Genomic DNA, 21,728 nt, shown 5'->3' on the forward strand with positions numbered 1-21,728 from the left:
TAGAAAGTCTGATTTACCTGATCCTATTACCAGTGTCGCCATCGGGTAAGCACAGAAGCCACTTTGCTCTTCAAGCGTTGCTAAACATGATAGCATCCATAAAAATATATCAATGAAATAGGTTTTTTTAAGTTTAGAAAGTCTGATTTGCTGTATCCTATTATCAGTGTCGCCATCGGGTAAGCACAATGCAAACATCGCGTGTAAATGCGCATTTCTCTACGTCACTGGTTATACAACACTGTTACGGATACTTGAATCCCTAATCGGTGATCCGATAATTGAATCTTCCATTAATCAATGTTCCGATACTCGATCGATCCATCCATCGGTGTTCGGATGATCGAGATTCCGCCGTACTCCAAAGATTTATTAATCAATCTGTCAATCCGTGCACAGCAACTTAATAATGAATCTACGAACTGATTAACATTTCACAGTAAATTAAAAATTCTATTTAAAACTCTGACATTATATAAAAAATGCAATTAAGAGATTTTTATTCTAATTTGATTTCTAAAGTTTTAAATAGTCTACAATCGTACGAACGAACATAATAGTATATTCAAAGTATAATACTAACTAGACTGCAGATTTTATACATTTAAGAAAAATCAGTAGGTGAAACTTAAAACAGTAAAAGCATTTAAACAATGTAAAAATATGGAGACGTTATTTTATATAAATAAATGTTCATTTAGCTTCATTTCCATGCAAATGATGTATAAACATTTTGTTTTGCATAAAGATCCGCTGTCTAATAATTATAACTACGCTGCAAATTTTATGCATTTACGACAAAAATGAGTTACATTTTGAAAAAAAAAACTGAAAGATTAAAAGAACTGAAGAGCATCGATATACAATTATTATTAGACAGCGGATTTTGTGCAATGAGTAAATGTAATTCGAAACGGTGAAAACATTAGAAGAATTTGAAACCACTGTTATATTATTTTCGACCTATTAATCACACCGTGAAAGAAAATAAATTTTTATTTCGCTCCAGTTGATTGCAAATCAAGTAGACAATTTTTATTTTGTATAAACCTAAGAAAAGTTCTTGAAGAAAAAACAAATACCAGTCAATATATTTTCTACAAAAGCTGTAGAAAATGTATATCTGGTACCTGGTTAATCTTTTAAGAATTTAATATAAAACAGCGAATATTTCAGATACGTAGCAGGATAAGCTGGAAAGATATCTCCGATTCCATTTATTTACAACATATATTGTACACCGTTTCTTACTCCACTGAAAAGAGGATGTCCCTTCGCAATTAGCCGTATTCCCTCATCGATAATCGATCATGCCAAGAGACTATCCCGTCGACGACGTCAGTCTTTTTTCATTCGTTTTCCGCCAATGGGACGAATCGAAAAACGCGAATACGTGTATCACACTCTCTTTGATCTCACCTCTTTCGCTGGGTGCAACGTGCGTTATCCTTCATCCACCAGGGATTTCTTTGACCAGGCAATATCATTGCTACGCAGGATGGAGTCGATTTTAAATGCTCGCGTGCGTACTTTCGAACTGTTGGATTTTCGATTGTCCATATGATCAAAGGGTTTTCGTTCAAGAAATTTCTGTTCCAATTGGGGAAATGTTCTCCAGCTTCTCAGAGGCTGTGTGTCACAAGGATTAGAATCATTTGCTGATTTTGAATAACATAGCTTTGATTTAAGAAAACAGAAACCGTAGGATCTAAGAAAAACGAATATCGCCTCCACTGACATTCCTTCCACTAAGTAAAAAGCGTAAACAAGACGCGCAATCCGATACGAGGTAATTGTAAAACTTCTTTATTTTTCATGGGACTTTCGCCAATTTGTTCGTTGCATTTTTCGGATTAAAATGACACCAAACACGATATAATTTCAACTGTATTTGGTGATATAACTTTACACATGCTGTACTTTCCAACATTTTCAACATAAAAATATTCTGCACTGATTGTGGGAAGCAGGAAGAAAATAAAAATTGATTTCATCCCTTAATGACTTTGTTTCTTGAATTTTTCTATTACTGTTTTATATTTCATCTAACTAATTTCTTCATAAATGCATAAAGATCCGCAGTGTAGTAATTATCTTCAATTTTTTAATTGTATCTTAAGGGGTAGACTGGTTTCCAGGATTTCAAGGATTTTTCAGTAGTCAAAAGCGCTAGATAAAAGATCAATCTAGGCCGCAATTGCCCTCAAAAGCCCTATTTTTACGTTTACGAAGCGTAATTTGCATTATTCGGAAGCATAAAGCTGTGCGTGTAGCTATATTCATAAATCTGCGACTGCTGTATGCTGTAAATTACTCTTCGTAAACGTAAAAATAGGATTCTTGAGGGCGATCGCGGCCTAGATTGATCTTTTATCTAGCGCTTTTGACTACTGAAAAACCCCATTTTTGCATTATCGAGAAATGAGAAGGCGCATCCCGCACCCTTGCAATCCTGGAAAAACGAGTGCACTCTCGTAAGACAAATATTTTCGGGTTTGAAAATCGTAAAATGAATTGTAGATAAATTACATATTATTAAAACATTTATTTTAAAGTTCTATACACACAGTTTACTGAGATTTCTCTGTGGGAAAACTTCTTCAACAGTAAATAATTTCCTATTTCCTCCGTTCATGAATTATACCGTGTAAATCTATCCATAGATCTGTGTATATGTATTTGTACTAATATGTACAGACTGACGACGATTAATTAAACATTCAACTTCTAACTTCCAACGAACCTATGCAGTCAATAATCTATATTGACTAAATTCTATTTGGCTTTCCTAAAAACCTCTCGTTCTATGATATCATAGACCAATGTTAGATGATAGTTTATGTTCAGTTAAGCTAGTAGTAGTAACTTTTTCATGTGAACATTTTATGGGTGTAGCTTACAGGACTTAAAAGAATAGCAAAGCAATTAGCAATAAAAATATATGTATTTTAGAAAATCCCTAATTAAATTTTAAAAAATAGAATGAATTAAATAGTCCATTTCTTATGTAAAGTCCTTAGAACTCTAGCTACTTCGAATTTCCCCCTGTCAATTTATTTTCCTCACCATTAAGTCTAATTTCTATTAATATTGTATATAATTCTATTTACTATTTAAATCTAATTCAGTTGCTAAAATCACGAATATTGTGACCATACAGCAATATAGATTCCGGTATACAATAATACTATGTTAAAATACATTATAATACATATATTAAATAGAATATGGTACAACACATTAGAATATAATATAATGTAAAATACTAGACTCTGATATACTAAAATATAATATGATATTCTAGGATGTAATACGACATGCTAGAATACAGCTTAAAATATATTACAGCATGATTTAATATACTAGAATATGTCAGAAATATATAATATTAGATATTAGAATATATCATAATATACTATAATATTTTATAATATTAAGATATATCATAATATAATATTTTATAATATTAGAATACATCATAATATGCTATAATATTTTATAATATTTGAATATAGTATTATTATATTTTATAATATTAGGATATATCGTAATATAATATTTTATAATATTAGAGAATACATCATAATATACAATAATATTTTATAATATTAGAACATAGTATAATAATACTATGATAATATTATGATGTATTCTAATATTATGAAATATTATAGTATATTATGATATATCTCCCCCCTAATATTATAAAATATTCTAGTTTATTAACTAATATAGTAGAATGTAGATTCTGTATGCTGAAATATATTATACTAGAACATGATTTTAATATATATCAAAATACAACATAAAAAGAATAAACTTTAAATATAAAATAATTTGTAAAATCATAAACTAAATATCATGCATACAATTTGAAATGAAATACTTGCCCGGAAGTTCTTTCGATCGTCTTGCAAGATTAACCCCAATGTCCTGGCAAATAAGTCTCCAGGCGTAAAATTAGATTAACCGCCTATTGCAACGTAATCAAAGGGCTTAGGATAACAATTGCTTTTGGACAAGACAGTCTCTGCACTCCAGTGACATGTACGTTCAAGGGACGCAGGGGACGACCGCATTATCGAACTCCGAAGGGTCAGTGTCCCTGCATATTGCTCGAATTAATCACCGATTTCATTATCACCACTATCTGCCCTCAACTGGATTTGCATACATTTATTAAAGCTGCTTATGGGTTTAGCTTTGTATAGCAATGCCACTTTTAACCCATGTAAATTGTATTCCGTATTTAATGTACAGTGGATATCCACTTAAGGGATACTGCCACACCAATTTAAAAGCGATTAGATTTGATCTTAATAAAAATTAATGTATCGCGCGTGCCTTTTGAAATCACATATGCTATTCGAAACACTTTAGTTTGATGGTAGACACAATACCAAAATTCTTTCGCGACAGGTCAATAATTCGAGGAATAATTCAATGAGCAAGCGGTGGCTGTTTTCGAAATCCACAGCGGATTATTTTAATCCGACGCGATAAAATTTCGTTCACGTGTCAGGATAGTGAAAACGTTTGGTTTCACATTGTCGATATCGGTTCCTGTTTTCCAGATACACTGCTATTTGAATACCAAATTTCTGATTCTCGAAAAATTTTCGATATTTCAGGCCTTTCTGTAAACAACAATAGTACAGAAATTTTTTGAATCTGAAGACCTATTTTTCCTCGAAAATGTAATACATTGAAACCTCTGTATAAACGTTGGAAATTTTTTTCGTAGCTGAATATACCACAGATTTCACGACTGAAGTCTCCGCTTTACAACGACCTCTGAAAAACTTTTGTACCATTTTAGCACTGTTTTATAGAATAAAAAATGAAGAACAAGTTCGGTCGCATAAAGCTCTCATGGTGCATTTTATATTACTACAAATTTTGCAGTACACTAACAGATTTTTTTAGAGAACATTCAGCAACATTTTGGTTTTATTATCATATCTTTTTTATTACGTAAAATTACAAAACGGTGGACTTGTATAACATTATCTAACTCCATGCTCCATTTTCATGTTATTGCAAATCTACGGTAGATTCATTCACGAACAAAATTATTTATCGTGCAAGACATTGTGCAAACCTTAGATAATAATGAATGAAGTTTATGAAAGTCTCAAGCTTTAAAATGAGACTTATTGTTGTACTATTTTTCGTAACGAAATTACCTCAATGTAAATAACGACGACAGTTCGCAAATTGGAAACTTCGTATCCAAATACTTTTTTTTTCACTGTACATTTGAGCGGAAACTTTTAATAACTCCTGCATCATCGGATTAGCGAAATTGCAGTTTTCGATAGCAGCATTGCGCATTGTGCGACCGACAAATTTTTATCGGTACTGATATGCATATATTTCCGATTCGTTCCGATCCTCGGCTCGTATTTCGTTTTTATTGGCAAACGAAATTATTAATTCTCGTTGCTGTATTGCCGCCGATAAATTATCCGAAACGCTCCACGCAGAACAATGGCCGTGACTATGAAGATGGCCGGATTCATTTGCTCCTTATCGTTTCTTACCAGAAAGTAATATCCTCACTGGCGAGGATTATGCATTGCTCGTGACGTTTTTGGTTTGAAGGATTCACCGTGAGTACCTCCATTTTTTCCTATTATGATTCATCTTCCGACTACGGCGAATGGCTTCGCGAAGCAAATTGTGTTCGCAATAGAAACGAAACCGGTAAATTGCAATTACGAATGCAGACCGAGGCTTTAAAGTAATGCGCGCTCTTAATGCGATTTGTTGTTGTTAATTGAAGCTGTCATCCCTTTGCCGTGCTGCTGCAGTGGGAATCAGGGAACAAAGACTGGAAAGCGTGTTGTCAGACACATGGTAGACACAATTAACTACTAACGCCAGAATAATTTTGGTATTTCGCATATTAACCTTAATTATACATTTTGCAGCTTCTAATTGTCTTACTTTTTTAATCGTCGAGAGGTGCAGCCCGACATTCTTTAAAATTTAATTCATTCTACGTAGACTCTTTTTCAAATGAATGAACGTTCGAGTAATATTTTACTAACAGAAATTATGACGCATTTCATAATTGTAAAATTATTCATGTTATATTTTATGCGAAATATTTTATCGGTAACGATGAAGACGAATCTAATTACGAAATTCGCCATGTGTGAAGAACAGGATACGAATTAATTAAAATCCAATATACATATAAAATTAATTATCAATTAAGTCAATCAATTTAAAATGTAAATTCATAATTATTTAATAGAATTATGATATTATTTAATGTAATAATTCATCAAATATAAAACCATTACAAAAATTAGTATGTTTCTTACATCCTGAAACTTAAGCACTTAGTATTTCATAAATATTTTCGTAAATATTACTGAGAAAATGGAACATGCGTACTGAAAGCAGAGTTGGGCAAAAATTTTATTCAAATAAAAATTCCGAATAAAGTGGGTTTAAAACCCACTTGGAAAAAGCCCAATTTATTCGAAATTTTTGTTTAGATAAAATTTTTGCCCAACTGACTGATAGATATGATTTTGGAAAATTGTTTTCGCGTCGTTCACTATCTCCGAATATTCGAATATACGAAATACGATTTTCTGACCTTGGAGAAAGTGCAAAATCCTTTAAATCGAGTTTTTAACGATATTACGTTTTTATCGTCGTTTGTGGATTGTGTACGGTAAAGAATCTGTTAATCAAAGTGCAGTGAATAAGTGGGTTATAAAGTGTCGTGCATGGGAAGCCATTCATGCAAATTTAACTGACAAAGCTCATAATGGAAGTGCAGTTTCAGCGATAGATCAAGCACATCGCACTGAAGTCAATCGTGTAATCAAAGGCGAACGTCGCATCACTGAAAGCTACATTGCAACAGAGATTAGAATGTTTAAAGGGTAGGTAATCCATTTCTGTTGGGTTGATTGTATTGGCGGAGCTTGTATGAATGAGTTGGTGTGAACGGATTTGAAGCGCATAGTAGGTGTGAGGTGTGAGAGTTGGCCGCGTTGAGGTTGGAGGTCAGAATTAGTGATGGCGTGCGAAATTACTAACCCTGATTACTCACAGTGCTTGCAGAATCACAATCACGGTCGTGATTTCAACTTCATTCACCCTGTGATCGTGATTTTCTAGTCTAGAATGAATTTGCTCACTTTCATCCTAATTCAATTAGCTTAATCAGTCAATTAAGCAATTAGCTTGCATAAAAATATTTGCATATAAATAAAATTACTTCATTTAATGATGAAAATAAAAAGTATTCAACTTTCTTTTCCGTAACTTATTTCAGTATCTTAAATAAAATATTATTCCTCCTCTCGATTACGAAATCGTAATATTTATCTAACTATTCTAGTATAAAAGTGCAGACAAATTTCCTAAATGTTTATGTATGTTCATGGTATAATATAAAGTATCACAAAATACCAATTACTAAATTATTCAATAAATGTCTTTATTTAATCACGTATTATTATAAAAATTGTGGAAGATCTAAATGGTGATTATGACGAAAATTAAATAGGCCATTTTGCAGGTGATGAATTGTAATTTAATTTTCTTTCTATTTCATTTTGATAGCTACGCACGCTTTTGGGATATAAATGAGCGTGTATTACTTTGTACTCGACCCTCTTGAAACAACTAAAATTACATTTCCCACAAATCCATGAAAATAAAATTCAAAGTTTAATTGCTCTGAATAAGCGGTAGCACAAGTAATTAAATATAAAAATAAAACGTGTGGAAAGCACGTAGGAAAATTAAAATATAATATTTTAACGCGGTTTTAATGGAACGCTATTAGCGGGAGAAGGTGAATTTCCATTCAATTTCACTTTTGAATCGTTAAATTTGCATAATAAGCAATCTAAAAACAAAAATTACACTTTGATTGTAATGACCATACAATTACATTCAAAGTTTTAGTCGTTCGTTTTTGACAATCGAATTCAGGGATATTGAAAGTTTATATTGTTCGTAATCTCTTCGGCGTAAAGAGTAATTAAAAGTATTGAACACGTACCATGAGTTGAGAATTATTATTTGATATATCAATGGACAATGGGGGAAAGGAAACCAGAGAGAGAGTCGAAAGAGTCGAGCACGGCTGGAGAACTACTGGAGTACGTAAAATTCTTTTTCCATCGTTTAATTAAGTTAAAATTTCACCGGGGTCTGCGAAAGAATGAAATCTCGTCGGTGAAAAGAAGATGAAGTTTTTGTGTTCAGTAACAAAGATTTTTGTACATTGTTCCGTACGCACAGTTAAATTTCATAACTGCGGAATTCCAATATTAAATTCGTAGGGTTGAAATATATATTTTGTTTCGAAATTCTTCGCTTTTGTCTTTCAGCTCTTCAGATAAATCGTAGTATTCTGCTGGAAAATTTGGCTTTGCAGAACTTACAATTAGTTTTAACAAAAATATAATTTTGTACGTTTTACAAAATAAAAACATTTCAATATCTGGATAACTTAGTTGCCATGCAATGAGTTGTAACATAAATTCGTTCGATAGCAAATACAATTATGTCCTAATTCTCACGATTTAGGTGTAATTCATTGTCAATTACATGACGGTGATCGAGAAGAGAAACTACTTGCAGTCGCGAATTATAAAATTGTAAAATTGACTAAACATAATTATGTATTTTATTATTATACAAAAAGAGCTACCGAATATAATTGAACATATTTATGCTACGGCCTAATACCAGAGTCGTAGGATTAAGACTTGTGTCCCCACTCTACCTTCCCCTTCTACGACGCTATTCCCCCACGCTTCCGCCACGTGACTAATCCGGTACTGTCAGAGAGGGTAAGATTTCCCCCTCAATTCGACTGCAATCCTCTCATCTGGCGACTTTGCCTAATACATGTAAGTAGTCGAATATTATACGTAAACTCCAAATTTAAACCATGTATTATTAAAATGAGTAGCTACAGTTTGAGACAGTAGAACGATTCGATCAATTGGAGAGCATCGATATAGTACTTTCGAAAAATAGACTAAAAAAGAAATTCTTAAGTAGTTCTTGTTTTTCGCAACTGATGATGCAGACAATTTTAATGTTGATGAATTTAACAGAGCATGCGTATTTTCGAAAATTCTATAACATTTTTAAAAAAATGTTTGAACAGATTTGCGATACTGTAGTTTCCTTGTTGAGATAGTCGTCACTTATGGGATGATGATTACTCAAAAGTGTGCAGCCATGCTCACTGCATTAGATTCTCATAACCTCCGACAAGTTGCAACCAGCACGACAGCCAAGCAACGAACTTCGTAATATGGCTTAAGTCTTCATCTCCGCGAACTTTCGAGGTTCAAAGTCAACAGAAGTTTGGCCCTTTAGCTAGATCTTCGTTTACCACTATGAACATATCTGCTTATTACAGCTCGGTTATCCTATAATTATTAAAAGCCTAACCATTATAATTAGATATTCGTCGAGCATCAGTGTCGACGTCAGGGAATCGGTAATATTAAGTTTATATCAATACGTAATTTCAACTTATTACCTGGGTAATTCGAAATTTTTGAAATTCTGAATCTATAGTCTTATTTACTAGCTTTTCAAATTCCATGATTTTCGATTATAGCGTTCCCGTGGTCGAGCCGGAATTGAGATAATAACTCAACGACAAAGCGTTTCAGCGGGAATTTGCAAAGGAAAAACGTGTTTAGAATACTTATTTCACATAAATATCCGCAGTTTATTCATAATATTTAACAGATTCTCATATTCTACCATTTTACTTATTAATAGACTATACGGATTTTTATGCAATTATAACTTCCGCAAATTTAAAAAAAGTGCTAGGACATAAAATACGACAGAATGTAGTAGGATTTTAATTTATTTCAGATCTAAAAAGATTACTACTACGGAAAATAAGATTCTATTGCTTCGAGTTTCTGAAAATTCGTCTACAAAAATTGCAAATTGCATAAACATCCGCAGTCAACTTATTAATATTCTTCTACTAATAGTTCTTCTGTTCTATGATAAATTCAGTATAAATCAATATTAATTTAAATAAAATAAAGTTTTACGATTTTACTTAATAGTATTTAATAAAAAATGTCACTTTTATAATTTTACTTAAAAATATTTAAAATTATAGGACTCAAAACTAAGAATTTATTAATCACATTTTCACTATCAGCAACTTAATCTACTAGTTCATCTTGGAATTATTATATTTTCTGAATTATCGGAAAAGTTCCAATCTTTTTTAAAACTGTAAACTCGATCCACAAAATGGCGAAAGATCATCTATCACAGTGGAACATATATGGTTTGCTTGTATCACCACAAAACTTTCAATATTTTACGACAAACCAATATTTTTTAGGAAACTGAATACTCGGTTGTTTTGGAAATATTTGTTTTCATTTCCTGGCCCCATCCTCCATTGTATGGAATAATATTGCTGAAAAATATTTCCAATTTTACGTCTTTCCACTAGAAATTCAAATTTCCAACTATTTTATTAAATACTTAAACATATTTCAACATATTTACCATGGAAGGCGAAAATCACACAACCTTGAAAAAGATCCAAACTGGGATCGAAACGTTGATTTTGTTTGACAATTAGCAAAGTTGCTTTATAATTCGTAATAAACGATCGAACCGTTGCGCCGGAAACATTTAAAAATTTATTATCAGCAAATACCATCGATAGAAGAAACATATTTTATTAAATATCTGAAACCATTGGTTCTAATGATCTGTTCTACGCAGTAATATAATCTCTGCAGTAATCACGATGATCATTCATCATATATTCATTTCAATGTAGAGATGTGTTATGATCGTCGCGTTTCATCATGCACTGGGATTTCTATTATCGGTACATCCATTATTCGAATAATCTATTATCCCAATGTTCTATTATCTGCGTGCCATTATGTGTACATACATATAGTCTATGCAATACTATACATACAGTGAGTGCAAAAAGTATTCATACGCCCTTTAAAACGGAATAACTGTTTCATAATTGTGCCAAACAACCTGTTTTTTTTATAATCAATTAGAACTTACACGGTTAAATGCAAAAATAGAAAAGGCATTTCTTAAAACTTTTTTATTTCGGCCCTAATAAGTAAACCAATACTTCTAATTCATTATAAAAAGTCAGGTCGTTTGATACAATTATAAAGAAGGTATTTTAAAGGGCATACGAATACTTTTTACACTTACTGTATGTATAAATACTATGTATATTCTTTATATGGAGTCTTTCACAAAAATATTCGTACATGTAACTTGAAACTTTTAACATACGAACTGTATACTATGTGTACCAACCTAAATTCACCCATTTTGTTAGAAATGTTTGATCTCTTCTTGTTTATTATTTCCATATCAGTAAGAATTTTCATTAATGTGAGAAGGCATACTACTTTTGGTAAAGAATATTCGATTCAAATCGTCAACATGATGGACGAAAAAATTCTTTGAGCGTTTGTTAACCTTTATACGTTGTTCAGGGTGAAAAATCACTCATTTTCTTCTTTTGGGTTCCGTAAAACGTTTGAGTAAAAATGGATGATGTACAGTAAATTCTGTATAGTCTTTTCGAGCTTCAAAGACCGAGCCGAACGTAGAGAACAGCGCGTGTAAAGAGAGACCGCGGGTGACCGACTCTCCGCGTCTGTTTCGTTCCCGTACGCTGTCCTTCCTTGCGCCCGAAACGTTCATCGTCAATTAAACCACTAACTACAGTTGAAATTATATCGTGTTTGGTCTTATTTTAATCAGAAAAATGCCACAAATGTATTGGTGAAAGTTTCATAAGAAAATAAATAGTTATAAAAAAATTTTTACATTGGTATTACATTGTGAGGACGCACGGGACTTTGAACAGTGCCGGCGACTGCAACTCTCCGCATTGCAGTAGTTCACACCGATATACTCGAGCCGAGATCAGATTACTACAGTGGAAGGGATAGTGTTTATCGTGTACGGCCTTTTTGCGACTACAGAGGATTTACTGTACTATCCTAAGATGTTTTATGCAACCATTTCTGAGAAGCGAGTCAAATTGAAAAGTCTGAAGAAGTTCCAAGATTATGTGAGTAAAGTTAAACAATAGTTCAACAGTACTGATAAACAATATCTTTAAAAATATGGAAGTTGAAAAATTATGAATGCACTACAAACAATATAGTGATAAGAATGATCGTGGAATCAAAATAAGAACTGATAAGAGCAATGAAGATGTGCTTTCTAATCCTGAAGCATTAGTTGCTCTCAAATGTGTTAAATTGAGCCAAACGATTTGAGCTTTTTCAAGGAGTTAGAAGAGTTAGTTAACGCGTGAAAGGAATTATTTTTTCAATTTGCGATTTGTCGGAATCAGGGAGAAAATAGTAATGGTTGCTTTTTACAATTATTTCATGTGGGCTCATATTGAAAATCTAAAACAGCCACCTGGTTAATTATATAAAATGTGTATCGAAATTGTTTCGTGAAGAAACAACTAACAACGAAAAATTTAAGAATTTTTAGATTTATTATGCATTAGATCTGCAACATTTTCTAATCTTACTTTTTCAGAATGTTGCCTAATGAGAACTAACAATAACAAGAAAATTAATATGTTCTGTACCGTTTAAGACACTAACTACCATCCACAATGCTTCACATTATATAATTTTGCAGTGTCGTAAGCATGACATCATCACAAACCATCCTGGCCACTCCGAAGGCTTGCAAGCACTCGAGCTTATTTACGACTATTAGTCCACAGAACTGAGCTGTCCACAGAAAGCTGCAGCTATTTTTATACTCTGCAATTGTGGTAAAGAGTAGTATAATATTATACGCAACAAGAAATTCATTCCAACGCATGCCAAGAAAGTTATGTATCAATATTCATGTTATGGCTATAGCAGAAATTTTATCTATTGTCTAACGAATTCATTGATTATTTGTCATAACAATCCAAAATTAAGTTTTCAGTTTTATCAACTATTCACGTCTTTTCTAATTTCTAACATTTTCTATTTACGGATTCTAATATTTTGAATTTACGAATATTGAGGTTACAAAGATTTATAAGGAATTATTGAACAAATTTCTTTTTCTTTGGTCATATATTATTTAAAAAATGGCTAAAAACTTAGACACATTCTTACTATTTTTATAAAGTAGTGTAAAATAGTGTTCCGTAAACGTGGTGTTAAACAAGATATTGCATTTTAACCCTTAACACCGATGACTCAGCAAGTCACCACCTAAAAATTGCTGTACCATTATTCAAAATATTGTTTAAATTATTAAACATGTTGGTAGCTAATCAATTACTAAACATTTAAGTATTGTGTGAGGTATTATATCAATTTCATATCCATAAAATGAAAAAAATTATATAGAATGGAATTATTCGAGCTAGAAATAAATGTTTAATTTTCTAGTTAACCGTTTGCACTCCTTTGTCGAGTGGGACTCGACATCAGAGAAAGAAAAATGTTAATAAAACTGGTTCTTCCTTTATTTATCTAATTTTTAGTTAAAAACAAACATAAGTTCCCGAAATCTAAATTACAACAAAGTTTGGCAGAGCTATATTTAATATAGTTAGTAAACAAAATTGTTTAAAATAAGTAGCAGTCAAGGAACTGTCCTTTGAAGTAAATTTCAAATGAAACACTTGAAATAGTAAGGAGTTGTTGGCAATAAAATTGAAAAATAATTCGGAGTGCAAAGGGTTAAAACAGATCCAAGTGCAAAGGGTTGAAGGTTACATATATGGAAATGTTCTTGACATAGTATCACAGATATAGTATTACGCACTAATAAATAAAATGAAACAACAATGTTATAAGGCGACAGTCTTGTATTTACGTCGGACATTCGCAAATATAGACTACTGTGGTTCGTGGGCTGAAAGCAAGGCAGATTTTAAGGAGATCGATGAAACGGCGAGACCACTTTGTTTTCCTCTTCAGAATGCAAACAGAGGCCGGGCGGTGAACACGGAGCTTGGCAGCGGTTTACGAAAACAGATCGAATCAGCGAAGTTTGTCAAAACCTAGAAGGATGGTCGGCCTTTCTGTTGTTGCGAGGTGCAGGCCAATAAATTTCACGCAAATCGCGTAAAACTGCTTAGCCGCCGGTTTATGGGAGCCGAAACTTTTTAGACGCGTTGTTGACCGGGCGATATACATAAATTCCGATCAACCGAGAAACTTTCCGGAAGGTAAAACCAGGTAGTAGTTCAGACAATGCGAAACATCGGCTGTACTACGCAACCGTGTACGCTTTTGTCCGAATTTTATGAAGCTCGGGACTCTCGAGACGTTCTTTTCCCCGCCAAATGAAATCGTCACATTTTATGAGCACGATGCATCAAAACGCACTCGAATAATTTTGTAAATATTGACTGAGCGTGTACTCGTACATGCTGCACCAGTTTTTTTCTCCCTTTTTTTATGTATGTCGCAGAACTTGTGAAAATCGAGGTAATCGACAAATTTTATTGTCCATTGTTCGCTCGGTAGATTTGAGAATAAAAATTCCTTTTTTGCAAATAAAACTCGCTTCACCCTCGGCCGTCGAGCCCATAAAAAATACATTTTACGCTTTCAACGAAAACGCCAGTTAAAAGCTCAGCCGCGAGGCAACAATAAAACTGCGGAATGAAACGGACTTTGTTTCCATAAACAGAAAGTTGCTTTGGCTGTAAGGATATAATTAAAACAATTTCCCACGCTGCGTCTTTCCTTAATGATATCTTTTTTTAATTATCCTTATAATTGTATACTTCTACAATTTTTTACGGTTAATATTGTATTGCTGTTAAGTGCAATACATTGTTGAATACAAATCAATTTATTTCATTTCAAGGATTAATTTCGAAACGTGGATTAAAATTCGATCCGAGTAGTACTTATTCAACATAATTCTTTTGTTTATGCATTTGTCTCTTATTTAGCTACATTTTATTACGAATTGATATTTACTCGATGTATTTCACGAGCTCGCGAGAATTCTATATCGAAAGTGATGGATTAAAGAGAACAATAATTCGAAACGACTTGTATTCTTCATTGTCTTCGGTTCGGTTCATTCGACTTACAACGAGATTCCAGCCTCGCCCGAAAGTTCAGATCCAACAAAAGAGGAAGGAAAGAGAATTGAGAGAAAGAAAGTAAATTGCATTTAATTGTTTCGTCGAACTCCTTCAGGAGACTCGATTTAAGGTAATGGGTAATTGATTTTCGGAAGTTATAGAAAGACAAAAACTTTGCATTACGCTCAATGCCATTATTTAAAGAACGATCAACCTACCGTGCATGTGTACTTGCGAATAGAATACATTTAAAAAGAGAGAGATTCATGCCTTTTTCTATATTTATAAATAAAATAAAATAACCGGAGAAGAATTTATAAATGCGAATTTAAATAGAGTTGTATCATATTTTCCAGTTTTTCAAGTAAAATTTATTTGAAAGTGGAGAGACAATATTAACATTCATTGTACATGAATAATCGGTTCGTTAAACGTCAAAAAATAAGGCATTAAAAAATGAAAAAATGTATATAACATCATTTTAAAGAAGGCAATTCCAAAAAATATCTTGGATAATAAAAAACGATGTATTATGTCTGAGACTATTAGCGAGTTTCGACGATTCTATTATTCAGAAGTGAAACAATATGCTGCAAAAATAATTCGCTCGAACATTCTTCGTGTGACAAAATTGTTACAAAATAAAATCTGTTCCGAAAATATAATTTCGTAAAATAGTCTGCCCGAGGGAAATAGTAATTCAGTAATTCAATAATAGAAAGAAGATACTAAACTAAACATTCTTTTAACAAATATTTGAGTAATATTTATTATCTTCAGTTCGTGAAGCTGTTTCAAATTAAGAGCATTGTGAAGTTTACAACATTTCACAATTGCATTTACAATGTAAACTCCTTTGTCTTTTTCAATTCTTCTTTCATTATTTTTCTTAAGTTTTCAGTTCCCTAAGTAGATCTTTTCGTGCATTTCACTTTGCTTTGTTTGTTATTTTTTAAATGAATAATTGACAATTTTGTTTCTTTTGCCAACTAGAATACGTTATAATGCACGAGTACACCCGCAGTAATTGATTTTACCCTACAGTGACTCCCACTAATATTCGGACACTCTTAAAAACACCATAACTTTTTTAATATTGGAATATACGATTTGAAATTTTCGGAGAAGTTAGAACAATTGGTTTGCTACACAACGTGACAAAATTTTTTGAAAAAAAACTGCAAGTTGTCGGAATTACAGAGAAAATACTAAAAGTTGTACTTTTCAACTTTTTTATGTGCGCTTATATGGACAATTTGGAAAACACGTTTCGTAGATCTGTATCGATTAAACATATTCTGAAAATTTCAAAATCGGTCGACGTTGTAATGAGCTACAAACGTTTAAAGATGGTAAAAATTGCAGTTGTTCACGATTTCCGGCCTCCAACTGCTGTAATTCTAAGGATTCTTACATCTTTCAATGCCTGTCGTTTTTTCCCGCATGAACCGATTTATAGGCTCGCATAAAGAAGTTGTAAAATGCAACTTTTAGTATTTTCTCTACAATTACGACCAAATTCAATTTTTGAAAAAATTTCTTTTCACGTCCTGTAGTAAATTAATTGCTCTAGCTTCCCAAAAAAGGTTCTCGTCTGTTTGAGAGCGTCCAAATGTTAATGGGAGTCACTGTATATTTTCAATTTCATTTTTGACGAAGGCATTTTATAAGTGAAAATAGTATTTAATGTTCCGAGTAAGGAAAACATAATCTGCTACATTTCGTGGCTAGTGAATGGATTCGTTTCTTAAAATTCGCAGCATTATCTCGAGCTTAACGGCGATGCTTTCATTAACCATGACGATATTATCTGGCGAAATCAGCTAAATGTCGCCGCAGCTTCTCGTTCTTAGATGTGATTGGCGGTCTAGATGGTTTTGAGGCGGATACTGAGGAAAATTGGAGTTTTACCGTCTGCTCCTGAGACAGTTTACCCGCGGAATAATTATTATTGCTGTCAGACTGCTGAGTTACGTTATTACGGGATAAAGATAGGAAAGTTGCACCCCTTAAATATACAGTTGAGCCGCGCACCGAGCCAGCTCACTGATCCGCTAGTAATATAATTTACATTATCCTCGAAGAATCTTAATAAGACATCCTCAGGACGATTTTTATCGCGTTGTATATTTTTTAGAGCACGAGACATTGTCTACATTGTCGGGCGAGTTTATAAGCAACGACATCTCAGACTGTCCTTGATATACAGAATATTTTAGCTCAATATTTTCTTCGTTGACAATGATTACTACGGATTTTTATACAAAATAAAAATTCTCTGCATTCATTACGAGACAGAGTGGGGCAAAAATTTAATCAACGATTAACGAATACATTTCTACTTCAAACGTTAATCGCAATTAACAATTAAACTCCTATTTTAGTCGTTAATTGCGGTTAACGATTACATTCTTTTCAATTGTAATCGTCGATCGGATAATTGATTAATGATTAACTGCTGAAACTTTGAAATGAAATACGGAACCAAAACTGTATGAATACTGAAAAAAATGTAAACTGAGAGTTTTTGTTGAGATATATTTCTGTCAATTCTCCATCTCCGCGCTTCCTGTCTCCCTCACCCTCCTTATTACAATTTATGGATAGACCGTGTGGCGATTAACTTCAACAATTGATTAAATTAGTCTCCGATTTTTCGATGATTTCTTTTTTTAATCAACGATTGACGATTAACTTCAACAATCGATTGAATCAGTCGTCGATTTTTCAATGATTACCTTCTTGAATCGTACACATCAATCAATCAATCTTGAGTAAAATTTTAATTGATTAATGCCCAACTTTGTTACGAGATACAGGAGCTACACAATTATTGCTTTCCTTCATCCTTGGACGGCGGGATGGGTCCATTTTGACCCAGAATTATAAACGTTCCATCCAAATTTTATTCTGTCAGCAGTCGTTCGCAATTATTATTAGCTACTTATATTGAGTCCAAAGAAAGATTAACCCCTTGCCGTACCATTTTCTTTACAGTTACTACATTTATTTTAATGCATAATATTAGTTAGAAACGAATCTTTCTTTTTATTTCATCTAAATAGAAACGCGTAACATTCATATTTGTTAGACTTTGTTAAAATCTGCATGACTAGTCTGACTCGTTAAAATACGGCAAGGGGTTAATGTTGACCTCAAAGATGTGAATTGAAAAATATCAATATAAATAATAAATATGGCTGCCATGAAATCATGAAAAGCTCCCGCAGTTCAAAAGTTAATCATTTTAATAAGTCAAAAATAATGCGACAGTAGTTCCGAACTCTTGGAATACTTTCACAGTTTTTAACTTTAATGACTACAATAGCGGTTATTCAATGAATTTATTGTAGAAGTGATAATAACTTGGTAAATTGTCAACTGTAGTCAAATTTCGCAGCAGTATACAATGTTATCTGCACGAATGAATAATCCATTACTTCCAAGAAAATGGCAAGAAAATTTAAATTTAAAATATTTGCCCCGTCCTTCGTTTAGTCAAAATGGCGTGGGCAGATGATGAACGACCATGAATATTTTATATGATAAAGTTTCTAAGACAGTACTGTTCCGTCTCAAGAATCGTTGTCCCTCGCAAATATTCGATTTCTAACGAACGATTTATTAACGGGTCTTCCCTCGAAAACACATTACGATCGAGCCCCCCTTTACAATGTTTTTCCTTATAACAGCGACACGACGATGCAAGATCGGTATTTGTTTTTAGCAATCGCTCGTCCCCCCAAACATCAGAGACACGGAGAGTCGATTCTCGAATGTTCTGCAACATTGTCGTGCCCAGGAAACCGTTAGAGATTAAATAATTTGATATACCGTAACTGACCAAAAACAGTCGGCATTCGCTTCAGGTATTGCAACCTTCGGAACAACCCAATCGCGATATGGGTCGATTGTATGCACAGTCATAAAATATCTACAGTCTAAAGTCTAAAGAATCCTCGCGTTCGTTAATCTCGGTCAAGTATCCACGTTCACCCTCGACCATCTTGTTTCAAGGATGCGCGCTAGCTCGTAAATCTACGGAAAAGGGACACCATTAAATTCTTACAACATGCTTCCAAGGGTGCATCGGCCGACCCATACACAATTCTTAATATCGAAGATTTGTGTACGTATATTTCGGACAGTAAACAATTCGCATGTATACGGTTCATCTGCACTGCTGCTCTCGTAAACCAAGAGATGGCATTGCCCTCGCAGGCCCGTCACATGGAAATGCTGCATGTTCATAAACAATCGAAAACCTCTCGTTCTCCAACTCGGGCATACTCCTACTCTTCTTTCCAATCGACCAATCGAAAGAAAGTGTAAAGAGTGATCGATGTCCTGATTGGAAGCGAAAGATCGACAGCACCAACCAGGTTGCTTACCATTAGAACAAAAGACGATTCATTCTTTTCCCTACTCCAAAGCCAACCTCTCATCCACGAGGCGCTTCTCAAAAAACTCGTGTGGTATGGAAGTCGAGATCACTCTCAGTTCGTTACGATCCTTCGAACGAGTGACACTAACCATACAACCGAGCGTTACACTTCTTGCTACCGATATCGTGCAAGCGAAGTAATACAGATCAACACGGTTTGATCTGCGCGCGTATAAGGCAAGACTTGTCGGCACAGCCTTACTGACGAGTCCTCCGGCAAGTCTAGGACGAAACGCAATTCTTTCATTTTTTACATTTCCTTCATTCCATCCAATCCGATCCGATAAATTGAAATAGTTGTCCAAGGTTAATTCGGCGGACAACCAAACGATAGACTCGCGGACACGACGGTCGCGACAAAACATTTTGGTCCTTCGAGCCGGATTCGGTGACCTTGTGAGTGTACAGTGAGTGCAAGGACAATTCAAGGTGGAAAACATCAATCATTGAGAGAATTGCGTCCACGATCAACCGACAACGTTGACCAGCTTACGCAGAGAGCAGCCACGATCAGCCGACAACGTTGAGCAACCGCCAGCGATAGCAATCAACCGTATCAGCTCAAGGTAGGCACGTTTTTGAATTTTCCGATCAGGATCGTTTATTGGCCACCCCCATCGAGACATTCGTAAAATGGCAAACACGAGCAAGTTAAGCCAGCGTATTAACGCCCTCAAGGTTAAACAACGCGTTTTCAAGTCGGATCTAACAGACTTTTCTAACGAATTATCGAAATATCAAGAGTCCGCGACCGCGCGTACAATACTTCGAGAACGGGTAGAACAACTCAGGAAACAATTCGACGCGTTCAACGACGCCCAAGACGAGCTAGGTCATCATGAAAACTTCGAACAGTTACAAATTGAACGAAAGGCCGTGAGAGATTCGTATTACAATGCGCTAGCCACCGCGATACAAATACTCGATGAATCGCCGACGGCACAGAGCCAATCGACTAGAACCGCGATTGATTCACCAGCTCCATCCACATCTACCAGCATCACCGGGGTGCATTTACCCAAAATTCGTCTTCCGCGTTTCGATGGACGGCTCGAGAAATGGTTGCCTTTCAAGGACGCATTCTTGAGCTTGATCCAGGGTCACCAAGGACTCACCGATATCCAACGTTTCAATTATCTCAGGCTATCGGTAACAGAACAAGCCGAAGAGGCCATTGAATCGTTCACAATGAGCGAGGAGAATTATAAGGCCGCGTGGGCTCAATTATTAGAAACGTACGACAATCAACGCGCGCTCATTCTACGTCATACCACATTGTTACTAGAGACACCTGCTATGCTCAACGGTTCACCAGCCGAAATAAATAACCTGATAAATTATATGCAATCGCACATCCGCTCGTTGCAATCGCTCGGTAGATCCTGGGAAAACATCGCGAGCGATCTAATCACGGTTATCGCTATCAATCGAATGGACGACGAAACGCGCAGAAATTGGGAACAAACCCTTGTAGATACCGGCATGCCTCTCGCATCAGACATGTTCAAACATCTTCGCAATGCTTCACATCAAGGCAATTTTCGCGCCGCACCGGCAAATACGAAACAATACAGGAAAGCGTTGCCAGAAATTAGTCGACCGTCGGCAAATCTTCGACCGCGAGCCCCGAAACGAACGTTCGCGACAATATCGAAAGGAACATCGGCGTCTCCGAGACCGAATAAACGAACATTCACAACGACAACCAACGTTCAAGCATGCCAGATCTGCAAATCTTCGACACACAAATTATTTGCGTGTCCTACATTTGGGAACATGACCATCGATGAACGATGGGCAGCGACTACGGCAGCAAATCTATGCTCGAATTGTTTACTAGCAGGTCACACTCTTGACAAATGCATAAAGGGTCGGTGTCGCATTTGTGGTAAGAGACACAATACCAGATTGCATAGAGAACAGAGACCGACGATTCCTGACAAAGAAACATGACTAGTCTCCGAAAACGCGAACCGGCTCTTGTCTAACAATCACTCGTTTTTGTCGAACAAAACAACAAACGGTCTATTAACAACCGCGATCATTCACGTTTTGGATCGCGATCGAAACCTGATTCCGTGTCGCACGTTGGTTGACACCTGTTCCAACGCGAATCTTATCACAGATGAGCTAGCGAACCGGTTACAACTACCAACTACTCGACAAACCGCCGTCATCGAA

General features: G+C 34.6%; 1 long non-coding RNA gene across 1 annotated transcript in view; it reads right to left on the bottom strand.

Annotated features, from left to right (window-relative positions):
* LOC143215401 (uncharacterized) overlaps positions 1-21,728 on the bottom strand; it is a 167,338-nt gene that overhangs the window by 62,917 nt on the left and 82,693 nt on the right. The gene's annotated exons all lie outside the window — the stretch shown is intronic.

This window comes from Lasioglossum baleicum, chromosome 13, assembly GCF_051020765.1.
Source record: "Lasioglossum baleicum chromosome 13, iyLasBale1, whole genome shotgun sequence".
NCBI classification, from domain to species: domain Eukaryota; kingdom Metazoa; phylum Arthropoda; class Insecta; order Hymenoptera; family Halictidae; genus Lasioglossum; species Lasioglossum baleicum.